Source organism: Rattus norvegicus, chromosome X, assembly GCF_021556685.1.
Source record: "Rattus norvegicus strain SHRSP/BbbUtx chromosome X, alternate assembly SHRSP_T2T, whole genome shotgun sequence".
Lineage (NCBI taxonomy): Eukaryota > Metazoa > Chordata > Mammalia > Rodentia > Muridae > Rattus > Rattus norvegicus.
In genome coordinates, this window is record NC_141554.1 from 50,435,498 (window position 1) to 50,453,822 (window position 18,325).

The following is an 18,325-nucleotide window of genomic DNA, read 5'->3' on the forward strand; positions in this document are numbered from 1 at the left end:
ATCTATAACACAACTAAGTAGTGAATTAGTTTTCTTCAAGTTACAAGAAATAAAGATTAACTTTCCTCCCCAAATCTTTTATCTTGAATTTTCTTTCACTGTTAGTGAAACTACCATGTACTTTAATACATATATTCACAGATGCTTCAGTCTGAAGCCTTTGTTGATACATTTTACCTACATGTGCCACATACTGTTTTTTTTCTAAAAGATGAGCTAAAAGATGGTCTTCCTATTAATTTTCTTGTGTCTAGGTTCTCCCAACTCCAATCTGCCTTGCCTAATTTTCAGAATTATCTTTTTAACAACACAAATGTAATCAACTCACAGTTCTGCTTAAATACGTTCCTGGGCCCTTGAACAGAATAATGTGGATGTCCTATTTAGACCCAAGCACTCCACAGTCAATTATTTTCAGCATTTTTACCAATTGTGAGTGTGTTAACCATTGTTCTGGGCCAAAAGAAACTTCTCTGACTTGAACTGGCAACAGCAATCGTCTATACACATAAATATAAATGTTTAGGAAGCTGTTGGATCCAGGGAACATTACTGAAGAGGGCCAGAAAGACTTTAAGAAGTGAAAGCTGAGAAGTGCTCTGAAATTCTCTCTTGAGTATGTGGTATGACTACTACCAACCCAGTACATGTTCCCATCTATACAAAACTTGTACAACAAAAAGACATGAAGCCAGAGGCAGGCAGACCTCTGTGAGTTTATGACCAGACGATAATACATAGTGAGACTTTAACTTTTTGTCTTTTCATTCACTTTACCATAACAAATGCAAACTTATTTTACACAAACAAATCTAATCTCGTTCTGTTACATCATTACAAATGTATATTCTTACCACACAAACACATACATACATATATTTTAAATTACTATACATTGGTAATATATTCCCCTTACTTCCCCTATTTCTCTAGATAAGATGAATTTTGTTCATTAAACAAAACAAATTCATTTGGAATTAGGAAAAAATTCTAGATTTTATCATAATTTTTAGTTATCTTTTCAGAAGTAGATGGAGCTACAAACTAAGTACAAAATAAGAAGGTAATGAAGAATCCAAGAAACATCTTAGAGATCTCCAAAGAAGAGTGTGTGTGTGTGTGTGTGTGTGTGTGTGTGTGTGTAGAACTCCTAATTGCACATTCAATTGAATGCTATATTCAACATTGAATATAATGCTATATTCAATTACATAGTTAACTTCACAATAAGCTAGTTCTTATTGTCATAGTTAGTGTTCTATTTCTTTGAATAGACACTATAACCAAGGCAACTCTTATAAACGAAAGCATTTAATTAGGGTCTTGATTACACTTTTAACCATGACACTGGAGCAGTAGCTGAGAACCTTTCATCCTGATCATCAAGCAACAGGAGCTGGAAGGTTAGGTGGGCAGAGGACTGGGCCTGGCATGGGCATTTGAAACCTCAAAGCTCACCCCCAGTGACACATCTTCTCCAAAAGTGACATGCCTCCTAATCCTCAACAAGCAGTTCCACCAATTGGAGACCAAGCATTTGAATATATGATTCTATGGGGTGTTATGCCTCCCTATCCTCATCAGTTTCTTTAAAAAAAATGCTGAGGTGCCTATTTAAAGTAGACCTGGCTACCAGGTTCTTCTTGTAATCCCTAAGTTCTTACCTGTTACAGGACCCTCCTGGATAGCATACCCCACCCACTACAATGAGCTATCCAGCCCAGGGGACTGAGCTCTGCTCTTACCTATATAATCCAAAGATTTTGTTTACCTACTCTCTTTGTCTCCTGGCTGTCACACCCAGTCTTCCTCTCTCTTGTTCTTTCAGTTTCCCACATGACCCACGTCAGTGTCACGTACATGCTGAACTCTTCCAGATGTCCCTGCCTCCAGCCGTGCTCTTCCACATAGCTATATTAAACCTCCTCCTTCCCCATACCCAGGAGTAATCACATCTTTTCCTTTTCTCTTTATTTCTTTTTCATTTATTTGGTACCAAAAACTGAGAATGACATAAATGTGTTCCCTTCCCAAGGAACTCAGGTGTTCTGGACCAAGCTCCTGATCTGATTCTCCTAAGGTGTATACAGATCATTTGTTTCTGCTGCCTTCTACTACACAGAGATTGGATTCCAAATTCTAGAGTCTGACTCTTCTGCTGCTTCCTTCTGCCTGTTTTCTAAGGGCTGTTCTCCTCTCTCTGAGCTCTGACCTGCTGTATTCTCCTGTACCACCTGTCTTTATAGGTACTACCTGCAGCCTACTACATCTTCCTTTTCTCCTGATCTCTCCACTACCCTTCTATACTGTACTACAAAGGTTACAATGGTGTTCCCAGAAGCTCCTCTCACCACCAATGCCCCCTCCCAACACACACACACACTGGCTTCCAATCACACAATGGCAAGGACCGGGGATGCCTTTCCTCTGTGATTTGCAACATTTTTATCTCATTTGGTGATGCCCCAAGGAAAATTCTTGCCACTTTATCCACCTCAACTACTTGCATCTCTCTAGGCTCTGGTCTTCTACACCCATATGGGTCTCTCTGGTAAAGACACTTACTGACTCTTTATTCTCTTGTTCCCTCCTAGGAACTATAGCCTGCCTGCCAACAGTAACAATAAGCTATCTATGTCTCAGCTCCAGCCTGCAGTTGTGCTGCCTACTTGCATGGTCGGCTCTCTGTTGAATTTATAGGAACATCATATTTCACCCCCTCCCTGCCTTCACAAGTTCAGTGTTCTGTTTACACTTTCCTCTCTTTTTTATCTCCAGGGACTCAGATTATATCACTACAGTTTGGTCTCAGTACAGATCAATGGCAAAAATCAGAGCACTTCATTTCCAAATTCATGCAGATTGTAACTTCTGACACCAAAGTAAATTATCACAAATTCTCTTATTGCTAAGGTTTTACTTTCCCCTCTTACAAATCTTTTATTTCCATGATATCTTTGCACTCTGTTCTTCAACAAAAGAATCTCTTTAAGACTATGGTATAAACTCTTATCTCAGGATTTATAAGTTGTTCATAGGGTATGGTTTAAAAATGTATAAAATCTATAACAATTTAGCTTAAAACTTAGAACAAAAAGCTTATAGTTAAAACCTTAGAGTTAAAAAGCATAGGTAATTTTAATGTGCTGCAGCATCCTGTCTCTCTCTCTCTCTCTCTCTCTCTCTCTCTCTCTCCATATATATATATATGTATATATATATATATATATGTAGCTTAGATTCAACTCATGATTTTTTAAAAGATGTTTTTAAATAGCAAACATATGGCTCTCCTGCATATTGACAGATAACCTCATCAGGATGTAAGTAACCACATGGCTGGCAGCCATCTGTACTAAGGTTAACAGTATACATGCCATGTGACTTCACCATCTTAAGATGACCACAAGGTAAAAAGCAACAATTATAAGACTTCTTATTCCTAATGAGCCCTTAGTTTATCATTGTATTTTTCTTTAAATTGAGGAAATAATAGGTTTCTAAAATATTTTGAATTGATAGGATTTTTTGTATGGTGATAAAATTTAAAACTTACCAAGCTTCTAAAAAATGTAAATAAGTAACAGCATATGTTTGATAAATGAGTTATATTTGATAATCAATGTTTTTACTTTCCTAATGTCTACTCTGGTTCAAAGTAATAGCACTTTAGCTTCTTTGTCTTTGCTTGCTTTCCTAAGCTACTAACATATAAAATGTTTATTTAGTGACAAGCTTTATTTAGCCTTCTACATTCATTGTCAAGGTTAAGCCTAAAATCTAGTATTAAATTAAAACAGGTATACTCAATATCTTCAGAGATCTGCCCAATATGGCATTTAAAATGTTTAAACTTCCCATAATAGGCATGTCTCTTCCTCAAGAGCACCCTTAATATCACCAAAGAAGATAATTGGAGCAAGAAGACTCCACCTAGATTGTAATAACGCTATCCAATGGGATATATATATATATATATGTATATATATATATATATATATCCCCATGGTTTGCCTCCTGCCAGGGCTTTGCTCAAACTGTGAACACTACACTCTTGTGTTGATTGCCCTACTTTTCCTACTAAAACTAAGATCACTTTTCCCAAGTTCCTTAACAGGAAATTCTCAGACCTGTTTCTGAAAACCAAAGTCCTATGCTGCTTTGTATAACAGTTAAAGATTAAATGCTATCTTGTATTAGACTATTACCCTCAAGGAAACTTTGGAGATGACAGGAGGCTAAGGTAACCTATCTAGGAAGTGTGTCTCACATTTTAATTGATACATAGACCATTTAGATTATACTTCTAGCAATAATTTATCCTTCTCAGATCTCTGATCATATTGACTGACTGTCACTTTAAAACCAGTAAGCATATCAAATCCTCTCCCAAAGGCTGCAGCTGCCTTCTCAATTCTCTTCCTAAGTAAAAGTCAGGCTTCAGGCCTTACTTCCCTAGAGCTTTTAGGCTCCAGTATAGAAAAACAGTCTACCCTGCTACCAGAATCTAAAAAGAGATAAAGTCACAAAACAGGTTTCAAAGTAACTTTTTGAAAATATTTCAGATTTCTTTCACTCACTATGCTATTGTTAAATGAATACTGCAAACGTTCAGAGTTTTAACATTAATCAATGGAATTCTGATGTTATTAATTTAACCTTGTAAAATACTGCTAATATTATTATAATCACAAGCTCAAAACTTTAAATTTTCTTTGGTTGTCTTCTAAGTATAGACCTAAAAATGCTTCTCATTGTAGTAAACAAAATATCTCTGTCCAATCTATATACACCCAGTCATCTGGATAAAGAAAAGTATGTTTGTTCTTTTAACAGAGGATTATTTTGGAGACTGTCAAGCTTTTACTGTGACTCAAAGGCATGAGTCTTCTGCCTTTTTCTACAATGTGGACTTCAGTACAAGTTGCCAACAGTGGTAATGCTAATGTATCTGAAAATATTACCTCTTTTTATAAACTTTAAAAGTAGAATTATTGCAAGTTTCAGGGAATTAACATGAATCTACCTCTCACAGATCAAAGGGACTTCATATAAGAACTTCTGTCAAGCCAACAGACTAAGGTTTCCTGCCTAGTTTCCTCTTTCCCCCTGATCTTGGAATTCCCCTCCCCCAACTGCCAGGACATTGGCCCTTGAACTTTCAAATGTACACCCAAAATAAACATTTTCCCTTAATTTCACTAACTTTATTTTCTCTCCTTAGTCTATCTATTCTAGCAGACCTCGAGTCAATTCCCCAGCTCCAGGTATTCCTTCAAATTCTGTATTCCCAGACAGCTTTGCCCCAGGTGATCCAGTCTCACAAACTGTTCCAAAGCAGAATGAACTTTTCTAGCCCCAGGATGTCCTATAACATCAAGTTAAACAACCTCCTCTTCCCAGAACAGCATTCCAGCTCGACTGCCCACCCCTATACCTCATTTCCCCACCCTGGCAACAAGACACTCCAATGTCAATAGGATATAATCATGTAGAAGATTACACATCAGCCCCTTATCTATTTATTATCAAGAGTGTGGCTGAGATGTTAAGTTTCAAACCGGACAAATGAGTGAGGTATCTATTTAACATATCAAAGCAGACCTGGCCACCAGGGTCTTCCTGCAGCCCTAAGTCCCTACCTGTTTCAGGGTCCTCATGGGTGGCATACCCCATCCCTACTCTGAAGTTTCCACCCCAGGGGACTGGAGTGTTCTTCCCTATATAATCCAACCATTTTAGTTATTAGCTCTTGGTACCATTGGTCCTTCTGGCTTCTGCACCTAGTTCCCTGCTGTATCTGGTTCCCCTGCTCTACCCTGTTTCTTCCCCTCCTCAATTCTTCCCACATGGCCCAGCTCAATCTGATCATGTACATGCACTCTGGACTTTCCCAGATATCTCAGCTTTTGACTATGCTCTCCTACATAACTATAATAAAGCTTCTCTTTTACCATACCTAGGAGTAGTCATGTTCTTTTATACATTTTTATTTATTTTTCATTCAGTGATGACATTTATTGTGTGTGTATTTGGACTAATGATAATATGCAGATTTATATAGAGTCTTTAATCACCCAGTATAGATTAGATATGTTTCTATTGCTTTGTTAAAATATCATGACCAAGACAACTTATAGAAGAAAGTGTTTTTGAGCTTGTAGCTCCAAAAGGTTAGAGTCCCTAATGGTAGATACAGCATAGCAATAAGCTTAGGTCTCAACACTCAAATACCAGCACAAAACATCTAAGAGGAATTAGAAGTGACAGGAGAATTTTGGCTCTAAAAGTGTGTCCCCCGTGATATACTTATTTATTTTTTCCTATGCATATGACTGTTTGGTATGCATATACAATCTGTGCACAATGATCTTGTAGAGTCCAGAAGATGGCATTGGTTTGCTGGATTTGGAGTTACAGTCTAAGCTGCCACACAGGTACTGGGGAACCTGGGTCACTCTGGAAAAAAATCCAGTGCTCTTAACCACTGATCCAATTCTCCAGCTCCTGATGTTTTTAAAAACAGATTAAAAAAAATACAATTCAATGTACACTGAAAAATTTTTCCCTCAAATAATAGTACAACTGATTATCAAAATGCAAATAAATTAAATAAAAATTAGAAGAAAACTAAATTTGTTATATCATAAAATTTAATCTCAGATGAGACATAGAAATTGTAAAAGTAAAACTAAATATTTCATTTTGGCAGAAAACATAATATTTTTGTTAAATGAGGGTAGGGAATGGGCCTCTTAAAACAAATTAGTAATCATAACAGACTTTTAAATTTTATATTTCTATATAAGTACTCTATGCATTCACCCCTCTTTCTCTTGTTCCACTAATTCTTACAATGTCCCTCACACTTTTTCCTTAATTCATGGCTTATCATTTAACTGCCAGTGTTCCTGTGTGTGTGTGTGTGTGTGTGTGTGTGTGTGTGTTTGTGTGTGTGTGTGTGTGTGTGTGTGTGTGTCTGTGTGTGTACCATTATACATATAATCTGCTGAGATCATTTAGTGTGGCGCATATGTAGATAGGGATGACCTCTTGGGATTAGTTAACCTATCAAGGGACTCATCCCTTGAAAAGATTAATTCTTCTTCTAGAAACCATTGACTTCTGAAGTTCTTCTTGGAGTGAAGTTCTAGGATAATTCTGCCTTGCACCTTGTCATGTCAGGGCATATCCTCATGCTTTAGTTTTTGTTCAGGTAACTATTGAAAAAGATAAAACATTTGTCCATCAATGATTTCAGTAAGAAAAGTAACAATTTCCATGCTGGTGAACCATTTGGAAAACCACCTATCTGGCAACATACTGGTATTAATACATGTGCAGAATTTTGCAATTCAACAATGAAAGAAAAACACCATATGAACAATTTTAAATTAACAAATATACTAATAAGTTGAACTGTAGACATGAAAGGAAATGACTGAGAACATTAAAATGTCCCCAACATTATTAATCATTAGAAAAATGCAAAAATAAGGTGAAAGCAATGATCCCTTTATCTCATCATTCTGAAGGTTCAGGAGCATCTTCTCTGATGGCCACTTTGGCCATATCACAATATGGCACACAGCATCATAATGAAAGCCCATGTGTAAATAAACTGTCACATGATAAGAAGCAAATCTAGAAGCATTCTGGGGCCAAGATCATGCTGTATATCAATCCACTATAAAACTAGTCTGGGTCTCAGGAGAATTGTATTACTCCATCCGGAGGTCATACCTAATGGCTGCTTCCACCACCTCTTATACTACCACAATGGTACAAATTCTCAAGTACTTAAATCTTTGGGGGATAGCTCACATGCAAAACTTAAAAAAACAAAAGAAAAGAGAAATGGGTAACTGGACAGATATGATAAGGAAGTAACCTTACTTGGTCAATCTGGATTATAGTGCACAATGCAATTCTTCACAATATTCTGTATGTATGAAAGTTTTAAAATAAAATACATAAACACACACACACAAGCACACACACACACACACATATATATATATAAATGCACAAACACACATTTTCTATCTATATTTATTGAATTAGAATTATATAAAAAGTTTCATTTGGCTTCAGAATACAGAGATTTATTACATAGCTGTGACTGTAATTTATATAGAGATTGAATCTCTTAAATCTTCATATTGTCCTAGAATTCAATATACATAATTCTTAAAATACCTTAAATGAATCACAAACTACAGCATATATTTAGAGAATTCAAGCTGTCATTCCATATGTCTCTGTAAAAATGTATATGAGAGAATATCACTGTTTTGCTCTCATGATTAACAATAGGATCATTGTTTTTCATTTCTAAAATTTTGGTAGCACACAATTTATACTATGACAAAAAGTCCAAATCTACACTCAATCATTCTGGTTTAATTAAGGTAGAGGAATGTCTATAAAACATATTTTATTTTCACTGAGTGATTTATTTCACTAATATGTAATGTATATTTTAAATAACCATTCATTACATTGTAGTAATGTGAACGAATTTTCTGTTCATCAAATAAGGTAGTTCATATATATATATGTAATCTTTGTTTTTTAAAATTAACAAATCAAGTGTTGGCAAAATACATGCAAGAAAATTATAAAAACTTTAACTTGTATAGGCATTAAAAAGAGGAAGATTGTTTTCCTATTTTGGAGCATTTTTGTTCCCCTTTTTTCAGTTATGTATTTTATGTTTTTTCTATTTTATTTTATTTTTTATTGGATATTTTTATTTACATTTCAAATGTTATTCCCTTTCCCAGTTTCATGGACATAAGCCCCCTATCCTATCCCCCTCCCCTTCTTCTATAAGGGTGTTCCCCTCCCCATCTAACCCTCTTCCTGCCCCCCCAACATTCTCCTATACTAGGGGTACAACCTTGACAGGAACAAGGGCTTCTCCTTCCATTGGTACCCAACAAGGCCATCCTCTGCTACATATGCAGTTGGAACCATGGGTCAGTCCATGTGTAGTCTTTGGGTAGTGAGTTAGTCCCTGAGAGCTCTGGTTTGTTGGCATTGTTGTTTTTATGGGGTTGCAAGCCCCGTCAGCTCTTTCAATCCTTTCTCTAATTCCTCCAATAGGCATCCTGTTCTCCAGTCAGTGGTATAGTGCTAGCATTTGCCTCTGTATTTGACATGCTCTGGCTGTGTCTCTGAGGAGAGATTTATATCCAGTTCCTGTCAGCATGTACTTCTTAGCTTCATCAATCTTATCTAGTTTTTGTATATATCTCCACATGTGGGGCAGGCACTGAATGGCTGCTGTTCCTTCCTTCAGTCTCTGCTCCAAACTTTGCCTCCATATACCTCCCTATGAATATTTTTGTTACCTCTTTTAAGAAGGAGTGAAGCATCTTCACTTTGATCATGCTTCTTCTTGAGATTCATGTGGTTTGTATATTGTATTTTGGGTAATTCGAGCTTTTGGACTAATATCCCTTATCAGTGAGAGCATACCATGTGTGTTTTTCTGTGATTGGGTTACCTCACTCAGAATGATATTTTCTTGTTCAATCCAATTGCCTATGAATTTCATGAAGGCATTGTTTCTGATAATTGTGTAGTACTCCATTGTGTAGATGTACCACATTTTCTGTATCCATTCCTCTGGTGAAGGGCATCTCAATTCTTTCCAGCTCCTGGCTATTATAAATAAGGCTGATATGAAGATAGTGGAGCATGTGTCTTTGTTGTATGTTTGACCATCTTTTGGATATACACCCAGGAGAGGTATAGCTGGGTCCTCAGGTAGAACAATGTCCCATTTTCTGAGGAACCTCTAGTCTGATTTCCAGAGTGGTTGTACCAGTTTGCAATCCCACCAAAAATGGAGGAGTGTTCCTTTTTCTCTGCATCCTCGCCAGCATCTGTTGTCACCTATTTGATCTTAGCCATTCTGACTGGTGAGAGGTGGAATTTCAGGGTTGTTTTGATTTGCATTTCTTAGCCATTCGATATTCCTCAGCTGAGAATTCTTTGTTTAGTTCTCTACCCCATTTTTAATAGAGTTATTTGGTTCTCTGGAGTCAAACTTCTTGAGTTCTTTGTATATTTTAGATATTAGCCCTTTATCAGATGTAGGATTGGTAAAGATCTTTTCCCACTCTGTTGATTGCCATTTTGTCCTAAGGACAGTGTTCTCTGTCTTACAGAATCTTTGCAGTTTTATGAGGTCCTAGTTGTCAATTCTTGCTCTTAGATAAATAATAAGCCACTGGTATTTTGTTCAGGAAATGTTCACCAGTGCCCATGTTATTGAAGCTCTTCCCCACTTTTTCTTCTATTAGTTTGATTACATCTGGTTGTATGTGAAGGTCCTTGATCCACTTGTACTTAAGCTTTGTACAGGGCAATAAAAATGGATCAATTTTCATTCTTCTACATGCTGACCTACAGTTGAACCAGTACCATTTGTTGAAAATGCTATCTTTGTTCAATTGGATGGTTTTAGTTCCTTTGTCAAAGATCAAGTGACCATAGGTGTGTGGGTTCATTTCTGGGTCATCAATTCTATTCCACTGATCTGCCTGCCTGTCTGTGCACCAATTACATACAGCTTTATTCACTATTGCTCTGTAATACTGCTTGAGGTCAAGGATGGTGATTCCACCAGAAGTTCTTTTATTGTGGAGTATACTTTTCACTGTCCTGGGTTATTTATTATTTCAAATGAATTTGCAAATTGCTCTTTCTAACTCAATGAAGAATTGTGTTGGAATTTTGTTGGGAATTGCTTTTAATCTGTAGATTGCTTTTGGCAAAATGGCCAAAAGTTTTAATATATTAATCCTGACAATCCATAAGCATGGAAGGTCTTTCCATTTTCTGAGATCTTCTTCAATTTCTTTCTCGACACTTGAAGTTCTTGTCATACAGATCTTTCACTTGGTTGTTTAAAGTCACACCAAGGTAATTTATATTTGGATGTCATTTCCAAAATTTCTTTCTCAGCCTGTTTATCCTTTGAGTAGAGGAAGGCTATTGATTTATTTGAGGTAATTTTATACCCAGCCACTTTGCTGAAGTAGTTTATCAGGCTTAGTAGTTCTCTGGTGGAACTTCTGAAGTCGCTTAATTATACTATCACGTTATCTGCAAATAGTGATATTTTTTACTTCTTCCTTTCTAATTTGCATCCATTTGACCTCCTTTTGTTATCTGATTTCTCTGACTAGGACTTCAAGTACCATATTGAATAAGAAGGGACAAAGTGGACAGCTTTTTCTAGTCCCTGATTTTAGTAGGATTGCTTCACATTCCTCTCCATTTAGTTTGATGTTAGCTACTGGTTTGCTATATATTGCTTTTACTAGGTTTGGGTATGGGCCTTGAATTCTTGATCATCCCAGAACTTTTATCATGATGGGGTGTTGGGTTTTGTCAAATGCTTTCTCAACATCTAATGAAATGATCATGTGGGTTTTTTTTCTTTGAATTTGTTTATATAGTGGATTACGTTGATGGATTTCAATATATTGAACCATTCCTGCATCCCTGGGATGAAGCCTACTTGATCATGATGGATGATCATTTTGATGTGTTCTTGGATTTGGTTTGGGAACAGTGGCTGCTCTTGCAGAGGGTCTGGGTTTGATTCCTAGAACCCATATAGTGGCTCACAATCACCCATACCTCTACTTTCAGAGGCCCAATATTTTCTTCTGACCACAAGGACACCAGGCTTGCAAAATGTTGCACAGACATACACACAGACAAATTGTGTATCAACATAAAACTTATAAAATAGATGAATCATTTTTAGAGACAATATGAAGGAGTTTATTTTAGAGTCATTTTAAGTGATTATGGCCAGAGAAAACAAATTTAGAACAATCTAAATTACATATTCCACCATGAACCAGTTCTTTTCCAACTTTCCTTTCAGTTCCAAATCAACACCTCAGACTTCTGGCTTTCTCTGCTCATTACTTCTCTCCCACTTACCTTTAAAGATGTTGCTGCTCCACAATCTTCAACTCCATCTCACTCTTAAATCCTGACTATCTCAGTTTCTGCTTCCAAAAGTAGCCATACCAGTGTAGTCTATAAACCCTAACCTCACTGAATTTGCATCATCTTCTTGGTAATTAAATACTTTCCATTTTCTGAATAAGGGTAAACAATATTAATGCTACCCTAAAGCTAAAATAATTAAAAGATATAATCTATAATTCTACATTTAATCTTATTTTCAATGCTAGTTATTAAATTTATGATTAGACAGAAGGATGAACCAGGTATTAACAGACACTAGATTTACAGAAAAGTAAGTTTTATAACTAGAGATTTAATGGCCAATGAAGGGATCTGTCCTTGGATTTCAGCATTTCTTTTTCTTTTTTAAAATTACTTTTTAATCTTTTTTTTTAACAGTCCAGTCCTTATCCCCTTCATGGTCCACCCTCTGGCTGTTTCTCATCCCATACCTCCTCCCCCATTTCCAAGAGTATATCCCCACCCGCCCCTACCTCAACTCCAACCAGACTTCCTCACTCCCTGGAGTCCCAAGTCTCTCAAGGTTAGGTGCCTCTTCTCTCACTGAGGTCAGACTAGGCAGTTCTCTGCTGTATATGTATTGGGGCCTCATGTCATCTCATGTATGCTGTCTGGTTGGTGGCTCAGTACTAAGACATCTCGGAGATCCAGGTTTGTTGAGATTGCTGGTCTTCCTGTGAGGTCACCCTTTATGGAATTCAACCACAAGGGTCCCCAGATTCTGTTGATTGGTTGGGTGTAAGTATCTGCATCTGACTCTTTCAGCTGCTTGTTGGGCCTCTCAGAGGGTAGCTGTGACAGGCTCCTCCCTGTAATCATGCCATAGCCTTGGAGCCTCCCTTTAACATAGATCCCATTTTGGATCGGTTACTGGCTAGCCTTTCCCTCAGTCTCTTCTCCATTTTTGCCCTTGCATTTCTTTTAGACAGGAACAATTCTGGGTCAAAATTTTTGACTGTGAGATGGCAACCCTATCCCTCCACTTGATGCCCTATCTTTCTACTGGAGATGGACTCTACAGGTTCTCTCTCCCCACTGTAGGGCATTTCATCTATGGTCCCTCTCCTTAGTCTTGAGCTTCTATCACCTCCCAGGTCTCTGATACATTATAGACCCTTCAACTTGTTAACTTTCTTGAGTTCTTTGGATTGTATCCTGGGTAGTCTGTAGGGCTTTTTGGCTAGTATACACTTACTAGTGAGTACATACCACTCATGTCCTTTTGGTCTCAGTTACCTCACTCAGGAAGATATTTTCTAGTTTCATCCATTTGCCTGAAAAACTTGTGTTGTCCTTATTCTTAATATCTGAGTATTTTCTGTATCCATTCTTCTGTTGAAGGACATATCAGGGTTGTTTCCAGCTTCTGGACATCACAAAAAAAGACCACTATGAACATAGTGGAAAACATGCCCCTGTGGCATGGTGGAGCATCTTTGGGGTATATGCCCAAGAGTGGTATAGCTGGGTCCTCAGGTAGATCTATTTCTGAGGAACCTCCAGACTGATTTCCAGAGTGGTTGGACCAGTTTGCCACCCCACCAGCAATGGAGGAGTGTTCCTCTTTCTCCACATTCTTGGCAGCATCTGCTGTCACCTGAGTTTTTTTTAATTTTTTTTTATTTTAGCCATTCTGATTGGTATAAGGTGGAATCTCAGAGTCGCTTTGATTTGCATTTCCCTGATCATTAAGGACTCTGAACATTTCTTTAAGTGTTTCTCAGCCATTCGAGATTCCTCTGCTGTGAATTCTCTGTTTAGTTCTATACTCCATTTTTTGACTGAGTTGTTTGGTTTTGTTGGTGATTAGCCTCTTGAGTTTTTTATATGTTTTGGTATTAGCCCTCTATTGGATTATGGGGTTAGTGAAGTTTTTCCCAGTCTGTAGGTTGCCAATTTGTTCTATTGGCTATGTTGTTTGTTGTTTGCTGTACAGCTTTCCAGTTTCATGAGGTCACATTTACCAATTCTTAATCTTAGAGCTTGAGCCATTGTAGTTCTGTCTTTAATATCTCTCAATATGAGTGGAGATACTAGAATTTCTTTAGAGGTGGACAAAATGTAAAAAGTAACTTTAAAAAACAAATTCTATTTTATTAGCTAGTTCTACCAATTATGATACACAGTCCTTCATACCCATCTATTTAATCTTCTCCCCTATAAGTTAAAAAATAAATTTCAGCTAATCCATTTTGAACATATTTATTCTAGATACAGTCCTATAATTTTATATATGTAAACATTTAGTAGTATATTACAATATGTATTATTACTAAATATTTCATTAAACTTAAATTATATAATTATTCTATATAATCATAACTTATGGCCATAATAGTTTGGTTCTTTTATTATCTTTGATCAATAAATAGTGAGTCGAAGGTGGGAAAATATCCAAGGTCCTAGAATACATCCAATGTTTTAGATTAGAACCTGGTAAGTTCTCAGCTCATTCTTTGTATGACATTAAAAGTTTTCATCTTTCCTACTTGAAAGTATGGTTGAAACCAAGTTTAAAATTCAGGTCATCAGATACTGCACTATACCCTCTTACCTCTACACCAGGAATTTACTTTTTAATGCTAAAATCATCATTCTTAGTTTGACATTTGTTTGAATCCAAAATTCCTTTAGTCAAATATCTACAGAAAGAGGTACAGAAAAAAATTCCTGTTTGCCCTCTACTTGGTCAGATCATTTACTGGCCATTCAGTATCTTCAGGTCAAATGCATTGTTAGTTACATGACAATCCAAATTTGTCCTCTTAAATATATTAAAGCAGAGGGAAGACCTGTTAAGTTATTTAATTAACATCTATGATGCTCAACAGAATGAAACCATAAAATATTTTAATGATCATTTCTTTCTTCCTAATTACTCTTCCATTTTGGTCAAAGCTAGATTATACCTATGTGATTCTCCCAATATGGGGTGTGGTGGTTTGAATATATTTGGCCCATGAGAAGTGTCATTATTAAGAGATGTGGCCCTGGCATTGTTGGAGGAAGTATGCTACTATGTAGGCAAGGTTTAAGGTCTCTGAGTACACAAGCCCTATCCAGTGCAGAGGAGATTCCCCCTCCTAGCTGCAGCTGATGGTCTCCTTTTGGCTTCTTTTGGATCAAGGTGTAAAACGCTTAAATCCTTCTCAAGCTTCATGTCTGCCTGGACATTGTCATTCTTCCTGCTTTAATGATACTGGACTGAACCTCGGAACCTGTAAGCCAACCCCAATTAAATGTTGTCCTTAAAAGAGTTGCCTTGGTCATGGTGTTTCTTCACAGAGATAAAACCCAAACTAAGATATATCTTTGTCCCCAAATAATTACATATTTCCATTACAAAGCTTTAAAGGATCGGGAAGATAGGTCACTGGGTAAAGCTGCTAGCTATGCAAGCTTAACAACCTGATTTCATTTTCTGTAATACTCATAAAATGTGCTTTTGTATCATTCCAGTATTCCTATTTCAAGAATGGAGGTAAATAGAGTAGAATTACAAGAAATGCTGGAACAAGCTAGCATGGAATAATTGGTTTAGCACTGGAAACAAGAGGGTCTCTGCCTCAATATGATGGAAGGTAAGAACTGACTCCTGAAAGTTGTCTTCCAATATTCACACACTGCCACCACAGCTACTGCCACCATCACCACTAGTGCCACTACCACCACCACCACCACCACCACCACCACCACCACCACCATCACATAAATAAACATTTTATAAAAATTGAGAAAGGTCAATTACTGATTTCTAAAACCTGTATGTATCATGTAACCAGAAGTAGTTATAGACATCTCAAAGAAAAGAGATCTGTTTATTTTGTCAGTAGGTAATAACTATTTACTTCACTTCTTATTACTAAGTTTATCAGAGTGACATACGGCAAAGCAATGGGTGTTGAGATATACAGGTATAGCATCATGTATTTCAATATAATTCTGTAAGGCAAGATACCAGAAGAGATGTAAGTTCATTGAAATGTTGTTTGATAGGAGGACTGCTACTGAAGGCAATCTCAATTCAAAAGGACTTTGGCATTGATATAGAAGAACAGAGACAAAATGAGACAAAATGTTGCAGGTTGCATGCAAACTACTTTATAGTTTTAGTCTTTTTTTTTTCACACTATGAATTGTGTTAATGGTGGTATCTGTACAAGTGATGTCAGTACACAGGACAGCAAATGCAGAGTGGACATGGTTAACAGATGAACTTTGAATGAATAAAGAGTTTGCACTGCTCCCATGCTTTAGTGACCAAGACAGCTCTAAGTCACTTCCTCCTCAGCCTCCTCCTCAAACTCTATATCCTACTCAGCTGTATCATCCTGGTACTGCTGGTACTCAGACACCAGGTCACTCATGTTGCTCTCAGCTTTGGTGAACTCAATCTCACCAATGCCCTCACCGGTCTACCAGTGTAGGAAAGCCTTGTCCCAGAACATGCCTGTGAACTACTCTGAGATGTGTTTGAATAGCTCTTGGATAGCCACTGTGTTGTTACCAATAAAGGCGGCAAACATTTTTAAGCCCCAAGGTGGAATGATACAGACACCTATTTTCACATTTTTGGAGATCCACCCAACAAAATAGCTGCTGTTCTTGTTTTGGATGTTAAGCATCTGTTCATTCACCTTCTTCATAGACATGCAGCCTGTAAACACCACAGCCACTATCAAGTAGTGCCCATGGCAGGTATCACAGGCAGTCATCATGTTCTTTGCATCAAACATCTGCTGTGGGAGCTCGGGAACTGTCAGGGCACGGTACTACTGGCTTCCCCAGCTGGTCAAGGAGGCAAGGCCAGGCATGAAAAAGTGCAGGTGGAGGAGGTTCACCATATTTACAGCTGGTTTCTGCAGGTCAGCATTCAGCAGGTCAGGGAATCGCAGGGAAAGTGGTTACCCCACTCATGGTGGTTTCAGTCACTATAAGTGGGTGTGGTCAGCTTCAGGGTTCTGATGCAAATGTCATAGAGTGCTTTATTATCAATACAATATGTCTCATCTGTGTTTTCAACAAGCCGGTGGACAGAAAGGGTAGCATTTTAGGGTTTAACCACTGTGTCCGACACCTTGCAAGAAGGTACCACATTGGAGGTGTTCATGATTCTGTCTGGTTATTCCTCCGGGATACTGCTGATAAGGAGGGTACCATCCCAGACCCAGTACCCCCACCCAGGGAGTGGGTCAGCTGGAAGCCCTGCAGACAGTCACAGCTCTCAGCTTCTTTCCTCACAACGTTCAACAAGTCAAACAGCCCTTGGCCCAGTTGTTCCCAGCCCCACTCTGACCAAAGACAAAGTTACCAGGTCTGAAGATCTGCCTGAAGGGCCCTGAACACACCGAATCCATGGTGCCAGGGTCCAAGTCCTGGAGCACAGCGCAGAACACATACTTGCCACTGATGGCCTAGTTGTAGTACACATTGATGCATTCCAGCTGGAGGTTGCTATTATCATGGTACATGCCAATGGGATCAATGTCATGCTCGTCACAGATTACCTCCCATATCTTGGTGCCAATCTGGTTGCCATGCTGCCCAGTCGGCAGGTGCTCAATCTCCCTCATGGCAGCAGATGTGACTGCAGAGTGGCTGTGGAGGAGGAACACTTAGGGAAGAGCAGGTTTTATCTAAGAAATACATGAGAAACTGTGGAGACAGCTCAGTGGTAGACTGCATAGGTATGCAGTTAAACTCAAAGCCCTGTGTTCAGTCTCTAATTGTATAAATATACAATTGAAATTAAACAGTCTGGCACAAATACAATTATTCTTAGAACAAAAAACACTTAACTAGAAAAGTCAACTGTAGGCTTCTAAATTACTGTCCAAATATTTAAAGTTGCTGTGTTTGGCTATTCAAATGAAAGTTATTCACAGTTCCACAATTCCTTTAAGAGATCAGTTTTGTTACATTTAAATTCATCAATTTTATAGGGCATTACAGATATTGGATACTATAAGAATCTATTCATGGAATCTCGCTGTTCCCGGCCCACAGCTCCCAGCTCCCAAACTTTATGGGAGAGAGAACTTATCACCCAGACGTGTGGGCAATCCTGAGACTGCAGGGCAGGAGAGACCATCACTTCTGCCCACCTTTGCCCACATCCCTGGCCCAAGAGGAAACTGTATAGGGCCTGTGGGCACAGAAAGATAGGGGCACTCAAGCTGCAGGAACCCTGGGGTCCAGACTGCAACCAGATCTGAACGGACCTGGTCAAAAAGCTCCATGCACCCAAATCTTGAGGGAGGGCGAGCTAGACCTTCAGAGGGGAAGACACGCCTGGGAAACCATA

General features: G+C 38.0%; 1 pseudogene; it reads right to left on the reverse strand.

Annotated features, from left to right (window-relative positions):
- Positions 1-16,292: 16,292 nt before the first annotated feature.
- Positions 16,293-17,594, reverse strand: Tubb4b-ps1 (tubulin, beta 4B class IVb, pseudogene 1; annotated as a pseudogene).
- Between the last annotated feature and the right edge of the window lie 731 nt (positions 17,595-18,325).